Genomic DNA, 12,323 nt, shown 5'->3' with positions numbered 1-12,323 from the left:
TATCTCCCACAAGACACACGTGCTGGCACCACCACCATCCATTAGCTATGAGTCTATCAGGCTGGAGCTTCTCTGCTGGCACTTGGACAGACCACTGCCCTGCCAGGACTCTGATCATCTCAGGATTACGGAGGAGTAAAACACCCTGTTAGAAAAAAATGTTTCTGTTGAAGTGGAAAACTGAGATGATCTATTTCATTGTCAAGAGATTAGAAAGAAATATAGCAAAAAGTCACATAAAATCCATAAAATCTCCATATTTTTTTTCCAGGAGACATGTTGGGAAAGGGGAGATATTTCAAAGAATCTGAGGCTGCCTTCATTTAAATGATGGAGATATCACTAACAATAAATTAATATTCCTCCATATTGCTCCTGCTCCATGTCCATCCTGATATCATTAAGTACTGAGACCACATAGGCAAATATGTCTCCAGACACCTGAATGCAGAAATCTTCTGCCCCAAAGCCTTGATCCTGTCAAAAGTAAACTATTCATATTAAGCTTTTTAGCAAATAGCAATAAATGAGTATTCCTGTGGCCAACAGCAGTAAGATATGTAGACCTCAGAGAAAAGAATACCTCCAAACTGTTCAGCTTGGGCTTTACCACCCAGGAGAGGTAAACAGGAGTTGTGTGGCTTGTACTGTTCATCATGTGCTACAAAAGCATTACTTAGTGGACAGATTTATGAAGGTTTTGGGTTCCTCTCTCTTCATATTAGCACCAGTTGCAAGATCATTCTCTCAGTATTTCTTGACATGATCATGGCCTTGCAGACTTGTATCAAGCTCTGCTCTTGGACTCAGCAGTTTACCTTCCTTTCACAGTTATTCTTATGTGTACAGCTATTTCTTATGTGTACATTTGAAAAACAATGAGAAAAAGAATATCCAAAGACACAATTGTACCTTAGTGATCCAATGTGTGCATCCTTTTCTCCTGAATGTGAGCAAACAATTTTAATGTATATGCCTTTCTTAATAAATTTGTTTGTATTTTCTAATTCTATATTTTTTTAGGTGGGAAACAATAATCATTCATCTCCTCTTCATGATTTATATCACACATATCAAATTTTACACATTTATTACTTTATAATATAAATATTTTTGCTTTTTTTTCCTTTTCCATAAAAATGCTGCAACCTTTCAAAATAAATATAAAGTAAAAGGCCAAGCCAGTCCTAGAATAGTTAGAAAGTCACTGACAGGAAATTTGAAACTAAAAACATTATATAATTATTATTTCAGCAGTGGCCGGGTGTAGAAAAACATACTTCAAAATGTCTTCGATTTTTTTCCTTTCATTCCACATAAGGTCATACAATCAGGCTCTAAAATCCAATGGCAAGACTGAGAAGGAATTTCAGTCTCATCTCTTCTGGAAAGCACGTGGCCATACTGGAAAGGAGATGGAGCACCAGAAACTTTCTAGGGTTCCTGTTTACTACATACACATTACCTGGCACTCAACATGTGTCCTCAAAAAGTAAGAGCAGCCATGGCATTGCAAACAGACACAAGAGCTGGAATCAGGTGTCCTGGAGTTCCTGATGGCTCATCTCAGTGTCATCATGGGATGAGGAGCTGCTGTTCCAGCACAATGTGGGTGCTCTGGGGTCACCATGCCCCTGGCAGCTGCAGAGGGAGAAATGGAGGCTTGGAGCATCTCTGTGATTTTAGTGCATGATGGAGAATATCCTATGCAAGCAAGTCATTACTGTTCTGAATAAACAACTTCATTCATATACCCCCAGGAGAATTATGAACTGAAGGGTTATCTTATTTGCAGGAGAAACTAACATTTGATGCTGTCCTGAAACCCTATCAAGAATCAAACCTGTAGCTGTGTCATTTCAGGTGCACCTAGACTAGTGTTGGGGGATATTTTTGTTTGTTTGATTGGTAGGTTTGTTTGTTTCAAAAAAAGGACTTTTAAAACAAATCAGGAAAAATGTTTGGGACACAAAGTTATTTTAATTTATATATATATATATATTTTTTTTTTTTTTTAATTTGGAACTAATTGAAGCTATGAGGAAGTTTGATCACCTCAGTGCAATTACACACATTGAAATGGGAAGAAATGCTTTGAAATGGTAACAGGATTTGAACTCTCTACTGCTGCAACATGCCATGAAACCACCTCACAAAAAATGTCTCAGGATGGCTTATAGGAAAACATGCATGTTATAGCTTATTAATTTTTGTGTGATATCAGAATGGTTACTGTAACAAACTTTGTGGTTGCTCTTTTTACATATTTTTGCAATATCACCTATCTTTATTGGGATATATTATGAAACTGGTGTCCAAATCCTCTGAAAGATTAATTTTGTCTCTGTTTTCATACTATAATTTAATTGACTACTCACCTTCCTTTGCATTTCACCAGAATCATATGTGGTGCATGGTCTGCTCTTTAAAGTCTTTTTCTTGGCACTAAATAAAACCCAAGAACGTGGCTACCAGTTATTTCACAGTTTTTTATTCATCTGCAGAGAGTTCTTCCATTTTGGAGAGAATACACTGTTGGCAGAATATGTATTAATAGCTCTAGTTTAAGCTGACAATTATTTTCCACTTTGCCAAACTTTGATTCTTTGCATTTTTATTATTATTATTATTATTCTAAATTCAACCTGGCCTGAGAAAAGTTATTTCAGCAAAATTTGTTAATCTGCCTGCTCAAATGCAGTTTGAGAACAATATATTTTTTGGCTCACATTAGTATTCTAAAGTAACTTTTGTTGTACTTCTGAAAATCAATATAAATTTGCGAAGTTATGAGATTTTGGAAAATCTGTTTACACATGAGAAAACTTCAGCCAGCAAGAATTCACTAAAGATGTAATCTGCAATGAGCATGTTCTGTTCTCACTCAGATGACCAAAGCCTTCCTGCCAACATGCTGTAATTCACAGAAAAGAATAAATTCTAGATTATCAAGGTCTTCTTGACCAATGCTTTTGTACTACTCATAAATTATTATGGTGAGAAAAACTACAACTAAATACACAATTATTTTTGTTCCCTGTTCTCAATGGTACTTCTTTTACATTTGTGACTCAAAAGATTAATAATATGATGCAGTGTAGCTGAACTGGAGATCCGAGGGACTTACACACAGGGTTACTAATTTAGCCAATTTTTACAGGACCAGAAGAAATCTCTTACCTGGATATAACACAACTTTTCCCTTTCAAAAAAATAAAAAAATGTAACCAACAGAACTAACCCAGTTATTCCTGTGGCATTTTCCACTTCTGAGGTGGTCTATTAAGAGCTCAAGAGTTAACTTCTGTGTGGGTTGTATGCAGCCCTTGCACTGGAGTTCAGCTGTGGCTCATTTGAGGTTCTTCCAGGACAGAGAGGCCATTCTTCAGGTGAAAACATCTCACTATGGGCAGGAAAGACAGAATTTTTACCTTAGACATTAATTGGCAGTTGTCATGTGGAAGAGGGTCATGCATAAGGAGGAAAACTATAAAACTGATTAGAAAAGACAGTGAGAAATACCATATCTGCATATCTGTGATATTTTTACAGATAAAAGTATCACCAGGAACTGTGTCATTTTGGTAGGAATGAATGGATACAGACTGGAGAACAAACGGTACCAGTAACAATAAGCACTAATTTGATAAACGAGATTTCATCACATACCTTCTGACTGGATAAGAAGTAACGTTATTTTTACTTGATTAATATAAATGGTGAGGATAATAGAGAAGCAGTATCTACAGAGATAGCCATGGATAGCTTTTTATCAAACAACTATTAATTGAGTCAGCTGAAAATAAATTGAAGATACTAAGTAGCATTCAAAGCTTTCAGTCAAAACTAGAAAGAAGAAAAAATTACATTCATTTATGGAACAAAGGCAAGTTCATGAATAAATAAAAAAAAATCATTAATTGATTTTTATACAGAGTAAGTACTTCAGAGCTGATCTTCTTGAAGGTCTGTAAAAAGCTGATTTTGGTTGTGATATGGCACCACATTTTATGATTTATTACTGAATAATTTTCATATATATAAAAACTGACGTATCAAAAGAATTTTGGGGAACTAAATGGGATGTGTGGAAACCCATAGGCTACTGTTAATTACTCCTGATTCATTCAATAATCTGATTTCACTTAATTTTTGTTAATGACCTTAGTTATTAGTCAAAATATTTCCTGATTTTGAGAAGTCGGCAAACTTTATCAGGTTTCCTTTTATTTGTTTATTACAGAATCACAGAATCACAGAGTGTTAGAGATTGGAAGGGACCTTGAAAGATCATCCAGTCCAGTTCCCCTGCCTGAGCAGGAACACTTAGATGAGGTTACACAGGAAGGTGTCCAGGTGAGTTTTGAATGTCTCCAGAGAAGGAGACTCCACAACCTCCCTGGGCAGCCTGTTCCAGTGTCTGTCACCTTCACCATGAAGAAGTTTCTTCTCAAATATAAATGGAATCTCCTGTGTTTCAGTTCATACCCATTGCCCCTTGTCTTATCGTTGGTTGTCAGTGTCAGTGCCAGTCCCTATTGCCAGTGCGGAGTGCTGCTCATGGTCAGGACCGGAGGGGTGGACGGATGTGGTGCCACCTCTCCCCCATTGCATACCACATGGTCGTGGGGCACCCAGCGCTAAATCATCTGTAGACGACCTGATTCTGGGTCAGGGTTTCATACGTTTATTATAGTGAGGCTGAATGAGCTTGAAAACTAGGAGATTAAAAATGAGATTAATGTAATGATACAAGGTAGATTATGAGCTTAAGAAAAAGAAGAAATAAAGCATCTCAGGGGTTAACAAAATCTGTTAACAAAGAAACAATAACAATTAGTAAATATGGCTTAATAAGTATATACTTATACAGCAGTACTACAGGCTCAGGGAAGAATGGCTGGAAAGCTGCTTGGAGGAAAAGCACTTGGGGGTGTTGGTTGACAGGTGGCTGAACATGAGCCAGCAGTGTGCTCAGGTGGCCAAAAAGGCCAACAGCATCCTGGCTTGTATCAGGAATAGTGTGGCCAAGCAGGACTAGAGAAGTGATCGTCCCCCTGTACTTGGTGCTGGTGAGGTCCCACCTCAAATTCTGTGTTCAGTTTTGGGCCCCTCACTACAGGAAAGACATTGAGGTGCTGGAGAGAGTTCAGAGAAGGGCAACAAAGCTGGTGAGGGGTCTGGAGCACAAATCTGATGAGGAGCGGCTGAAGGAACTGGGGCTGTTTAGCCTGGAGAAAAGGAGGCTGAGAGGAGACCTTATCGCTGTCTACAACTACCTGAAAGGAGGTTGTAGCATGGAGGGTGTTTGTCTCTTCTCCCAAGCAGCAAGTGATAGGACAAGAGGAAATGGCCTCAAGTTGCATCAGGGGAGGCTTAGATTGGATATTAGGAAAAAAATAATCACAGAAAGTGTTGTCAGGCATCGGAACAGACTGCCCAGGGAAGTGGTGGAGTCACCATCCCTGGAAGTGTTTAAAAGGCATTTAGACAAGGTTCTTAGGGACATGGTTTAGTGCTACGGTGAGGTTATGGTTGGACTCAATGATCCTGAGGGTCTTTTCCAACCAAAAGGATTCTATTCTATTCTATTCTATTCTATTCTATTCTATTCTATTCTATTCTATTCTATTCTATTCTATTCTATGCTATGCTATGCTATGCTATGCTATGCTATGCTATGCTATGCTATGCTATGCTATGCTATGCTATTCTGTTCTTATTCTATTTTATTCTATTCTATATTCACATTATTGTGAATTCAAGGACACAGACTTGAGAAATATTCCCTTATCCTTCATTGCCTTTTCTACTTTCTATGCATTATACTATAATATTTAGTTTCTCAAATCAAAATTTAGACAGGCACCAGATTTTCAGCCTCAATTTTGTGACTGGTGCCTAGCAGTGGCTATTGCAATAATCTTATTAGAGGGTGAGTTCAGGACCAGATCAGCCTTCTGACTCAACAATGGCAGCCCAGCATCATGAAGTCCTGATTTACAATAATCTTTCAGCCTCTGCAAGAAGACAGGGCAGTACAAAAGGACATGGCTGTAAGTCATGAAAATACTCAGTGCAATTAAAACCAAATACCGGCAGTAATAGGCACTGTCACCAGAGAACCAGCAAATCTGAACTCCCAGTCCCTTTAAACACTCCACTCAGTCCCAATCTCACAGTGATTCTCTGAGTTTAAACTCATGAACAACGCTCCCTACCAACTTGTAGAACCTCCCTCATGCCACAGACCACTGAATTTCACACAGTAATATACATACAAGCCAAACAAAACCATGTATTTCAGAAGAACAGGAACTATTTTTTGAGGTATGCTCAAACAATAGGAGGTAGTCAAGGTTGTGACTACAGCCCATGGGGACAAATCTGAATTATTTGATGCCAATGGGAAGAGGCACAGCAGCACTGGGCCAGCCTAGTCCTAAAATTGATATGGGATTGCCTGTATTATTCAATATATTCATCAACGATTTGGATGAGGGAATAGAGTGTACTATCAGGAAGTTTGCTGATGACACCAAGCTGGGAGGAGTGGCTGACACGCCAGAAGGCTGTGCTGCCATCCAGTGAGACCTGGACAGGCTGGAGAGTTGGGCAGGGAAAAATTTTATGAAATATAACACGGAAAAGTGTAGACTATTGCATCTGGTTCCAGCATAAGTTGGGGAATGACCTATTAGAGAGTAGTGTAGGGGAAAGGGACCTGGGGGTCCTAGTGGACAGCAGGATGACCATGAGCCAGCACTGTGCCCTTGTGGCCAGGAAGGCCCATGGCATCCTGGGGTGTATTAGAAGGAGGGTGGTTAGTAGGTCAAGAGAGGTTCTCCTTCCCCTCTACTCTGCCCTGGTGAGACTACATCTGGAATATTGTGTCCAGTTCTGGGCCCCTCAGTTCAAGAAGGACAGGGAACTGCTGGAGAGAGTCCAGCGTAGGGCAACAAAGATGATGAAGGGAGTGGAGCACCTCCCTTATGAGGAAAGGCTGAGGGAGCTGGGGCTCTTTAGCTTGGAGAAGAGGAGACTGAGGGGTGACCTTATTAATGTTTACAGATATATAAAGTGTGAGTGTCACGAGGATGAAGCCAGGCTCTTCTCGGTGACAACCAACGGTAGGACAAAGGGTAATGGGTACAAACTGGAACACAAGAGGTTCCACTTAAATTTGAGAAGCAGCTTCCAACCTGGAAATTTCTGTACAGGAAGGAAAACAGGATGAAAGTAGGACAGTTTATGCATTTTGTTCAAAGTCAGGAGCTGAAGCTACTAATATAGCTCAGATCATTCAGTTATATGATCTATGGCCTACTGAAATCTCACTGAGTTTATCTTTTTGTTCTGTGATTTTATAACACCACATAAAATGAGGGATGGACTTTGTGATGTAGACACTTATGGAACTACACATCATAAAAGCCTCCTACTAGAAATATTGCTTTTATGTTATTACTGTTGTTACTCTTGTCATTGCTGCTCATATTGTAATCTTTCCATGCCCTCAAGAAAAATATTGAAAACAGAGAAACGCAAATACTGCTTTGATGTAAATAATACAACTTGAAAGTCGCTTTTAAGGGAACTCAAAGCAGACTGCTGGAGTATTTCCTACCCTGATGCATGCGCAGTGTGAACATTTAAGCTACGTGATGAAAGAAGCCATAGTGCAAGGAGCTTTTGAGTGTGAGTATCATCTTTGGCTGCAGCTGAGTCTCACAACCTCATCTCATGACCCAGGCAATTCCCCTTACAGTCACACCAATTAGGTCAGCCCAGTTTTCTTGGCTGTGTGGGGGCCAAATGCAGGAGAGGGATGGAAGCATTGCTTTGCAAATGCAGGAGACAACAGCCCAGCTGTGGGAAAGTGCATGAAGAAGGGCACCTATGTGAGCCTCACACTTCATGCATGAGCTTGAAGAGGTCTGCAAAAATAATCTTCCTTCTGCTGAGAGGACTCGAGAAAGGAGGAGGGATTTTGTACAGGGATCGCCTTCCTGTGTGTTCCTACAGCATCAAACACAACAGCTCCCCAATGCTTTTGGAGGCCCTTGGAAACAGGCACAACACAAACAATAATACCTTATCATCACTTTCAGTCCTTACTCATTTTCTCCCAAGTGCTTAACTCGCCAAAAGGAGGGAGGGGGCCTGAACCAGAAATGGGATACACATTTCCTGCAAAACAGAATCAGGTCGTAACTTAAATTACAGAGATGTCGTGTGCAGGTTGCTGACAGGTTTGAAGCCATAGCTTAGAGAAGCCCTAAATCTCCTCTTGTATTTACACTTCTGGCTCCTTTTTCCCCCTCCAGAATGCTGTACTAATCACTTACAACCCTCTTCTTGGAACTAGGTGGTAACTCTGTGCAGTCAAAAGCACTTTCACTGCAATTAAAGCTCGTCTCATTTATTAATAGGTATAATCACACTGATTCACACCCCTTGTTTTGAACAATTTTTATATTTTATGTCTCTATCCTTCATTGCCTAAGAGTGTTTAGAATGTGTTATTTTGTTGTGTGTTTGGTGTGGGGTTTTTGTTTGTTTGTTGTTGGGTTTTTTTGTTTGGTTATGTTGGGTTTTTTGTTTGTTTTTGTTGGTTTTTTTTTAATTATTATTTGTTTGTTATCCCCACATATTCATATGAAACAAACAAAAAGGCTTTGTCCTCAAGGACAGTAGCAGGAGGGCTGGCAATATAAACAAAAGTCCTGTCTCCCAGTCTGTTGCGTAGGTCCCGTTATTCATGAGTTACACCACAGAGGAAGGCCAGAATGAGACTTGCAATGTATGTAAAGAGGAAAGGCAGATGTTCTGTTTTAGGAAAACAGTGGATCTGGTTTTCCCACTATGTACGTGAAAAGCAGCCAAGTGCCGTAACGCAATCAGTGGCCTTTTTTGCTCGGATGGTTCCGCTTTACCATTGCTCCTGCTGCCCTCGCCGCGGCACCAGGGGCTGTGCTGCAGCTCCCATCACTGTCACTCCAGCGCCTACATTGTTTGGTACCTCATTCCCTTCAGGAAACCGGTGGGAAACGGGTGGGAAACCACACATTGCTTGAATGGGTTTTCTATATATGCCTCAAGGGGGAGGGAGGAGAAACACATCTAATAGTCTTGCTTGTTCTCTCGTTTTTTGAAAACTATAGCTAGCACAGTGCAACAGGGATTAAGTGATATACCTATGGTGTTTTTGTACAAGCACAAAAAAATACAACCTAAGAATCTTTCTTAATATGATTTTCTCATTAAAGCTTTTAACCTAATTTAATACTTAACTTGAAGCTAGCACAACCTAATAGCTGAATCATGGGTATCTAATGCAGAATAGAACATGTAATTAACAGAGTCAATCTTAGAATAGTTCAACTTATTTGATTATGGTAAAATGAGTCAATAGGGTTCTAACATTTAGGTCTTGGTCTTGCACAGACGTGTCCTTGCGTGGAGCTGTTCGCATGACTGGAGCCTTCATTTATTTCTATTTTTAAAGAGATAATTGGTACATAATGAAAAATACTTAAACAACTGTCTCTATTATACAGAGCTGAATTTAAAATTTTTCATTATATTGTACTCTTTTATTCAGAAGGAGCTAGGAACCTCATAAGGTTTGTGTGTATAATTTAGCCACCTTCCATCTTCTGTGTGGTTGTTTTGTAATGCAAATATTCTTCTGTTTAAGCTTGGAACAGGGACAAACCTTCCTGCAGTGCACCTTTTTTTCCTGTTTGTTTTTTTTTTCCCCTATATTTTGTAAGTGCCTACACATTAATTTCAGTACAGCAAAGTCACATCCTGACCAACTAAATCTATTATTATTTCTGTTGTTGTTTGGTTTATTTTCTTTTTAATGTGGAAGTAATGACTTTATTGTGTATCATTTTCTAACTGAAAAAACACCAAGATAACTATTTTGTGATAGCATATATGCCTTTTGTTGAGCCTTTTCTGGCCACAGACTTGTAATAAGACTGTATTCTTGTTTTATTTGTCATATTCCACGTTCTTCTTGGCAAGATGGCCAGGATCACTTGAATGTTTTTTTAATTCTTCCTGTGATAAACTATGAGACGGAGCAGGCATATTCATTGTTGCAGCTAAGGCACTGTTTTCATACTTTTTTAGTTAACATCTAGGCAAAAACAGTATTTTATCTGAATTTCAGAATTTTGCTTGATTTGTTTGGAAAACTTGCTATTACTTGATGAGCCTTTCTTGGGGTAAAGTGAATAATTTGCTGCTAAGGTCAGAAGAGTTAGGAAGACAGTTCAGTTCTATAAAGATAGTTATAGATTATATTTTCCTAGGAAAAATTATATGAAGCCATCTGGAGAGACTTCCAAAAAGCTAAAGACACAACTTAGTTGCTGATTTCATCCTGACAAGATTAAGGAATAGAAAACTTCAATAATAGTAGAAATAAAATTTCCATTGCAATAATCAAACAGGATTTCTTAAGGAAAAGTGACCACAGGTCGGTGAACCTAATGCCTCCTCTGTAGCAATCCTTGGTACTTGTGCTGGGTTCAACTTTGCTTGACACCTGACCCATCACATGAACACTGGAACGAGCCATGGTCAAAGTGATGTAGATGGAATAGATCACCTTAGAAGAACATGTCACTAGGTAATTTATGTAGGTGTTGCAAATGAACGTACTGATAAAAAGACCAGCAGAGAAGCAAAGCCGGGAACAGACACAAGGCAGTTGCCATAGATTGCAATGTGATGCCACAGGTTGTTGCATTCTCGTTTCCCTGCACAAACCCAGAAGGGAAGGAAAAGGAGGAAAAGCAAGAGAATGGAATGGGTCAGGTGTAATGTGATAATGCTGCCACACATTTTGCCACAGCAGGTTCACCTGGATCAAAGCCTTTCTCAGGTTCCTTCCTTCTGGGTACACCATACCTGTGCTACACATCTTGGGATCTCAGCATAAAAGAATCAAAATGCATCTATGACGTACAAGTCAGTGTAATCGCACTCTCTGAAGTGACCCTGACATGACTCTAGGAAAGTTATGTCCTGGAGTCAACATGCTTGTGATACAAACATGCACAATACATAGTAGGACCTATACATCTAAAGAGAGAAAAAGTCCTTCCATTGGGAGTCTTTTCCTTGTGTCTGATCGCACTATTTAAAATATTTGGAAATGTTTCATGTCTTTCCAGATAGAAGTAGGTATCAAAAGAGGAAAACAAACCAACCAACCAACCAACCAAACAAACAAACAAAAAACCCCACTGCTTTTTTTTTTTTCATTAGTAATGTCCTGAGCTCCTTTTTGAATAAGAACATATGGACCTTACTTAGTGATTTTTCTTAATATAGGAAAGATATTGGCAGCTCAGACAGGGGAACTTTTATTTTCATTTGACTACCTATAACAGACTTCAGAGTATGTGCATGACTTTCTTTTGCTGCAAACTTACTATAAAAAAGTACATACAAAGATAGCAACCCACATTCTTTTTTGTTTATATAAATGCAAATGCCCTAGAAACTCATGGGTGATAGCAGAAAATTCCTTTCCTTTCTAGCTTAGCTCAGAAACCACAAAGTCATTCAATTTTGGATCCATTCCCATTTCTCAAACTCCCTAGGAGATTTAGTAAAAGCAAGGCATAGCTCTTTCCTGGAACCCCATGGGCATTACTACATTTTTTAGATGTAGATAAAGCTGCTACACTCTGCATTTGGAAAGTCAAGATTTCATTTATAAGGTGCTGAAGCTGGAAGGCTTTCATGTGAGGCCCTCAGTTCACAGTCTCCAGCAACAGAGGAAATGGAGGGTATGTCAGCAGCAAGCAACCGCGCACAGAACAGAGACATCTCAGTTCAGTGCATATGTTCACGCAGCTGAGTCCTGTGTAGATACCATGTGGGTCTGGCAAGTGAAATATTTATGTTAGCACAGCATTGCTTTCAGCAGCAGTACTTCAACAGCACTGCTCAGGCCCAGTACCAAGTTACCATCTTCTAAGTTTTCATCTGTCTTGCAAAGATTAAAATGAGTTTTCATTGCTTAAGCGATGACTCTCAGGCAGACAGGGAAGGGGGCAACAAAAATAAAAGCAAAGAACATGCTTGAGGAGCTCTGATTTTGTTCCTGTGCAGATGCAGGTTGGTGGGGAACTCAGCATGAGCAGCATTCAACCTGGGCATGTATCTGGGAAATGTATTGCCACAAGTTCACGCGGAGATGACAGTTTAGTTTTGTAGTCACCAGAGAACTGGATCCAGAGAACTGGGTTATTTTCCCCTCTTCTCCATGGGCAATGGACCCACCTGCAGTAGGAACA

This window comes from Patagioenas fasciata, chromosome 3, assembly GCF_037038585.1.
Source record: "Patagioenas fasciata isolate bPatFas1 chromosome 3, bPatFas1.hap1, whole genome shotgun sequence".
Taxonomy (NCBI): domain Eukaryota; kingdom Metazoa; phylum Chordata; class Aves; order Columbiformes; family Columbidae; genus Patagioenas; species Patagioenas fasciata.
This window is presented reverse-complemented; position numbering follows the sequence as displayed.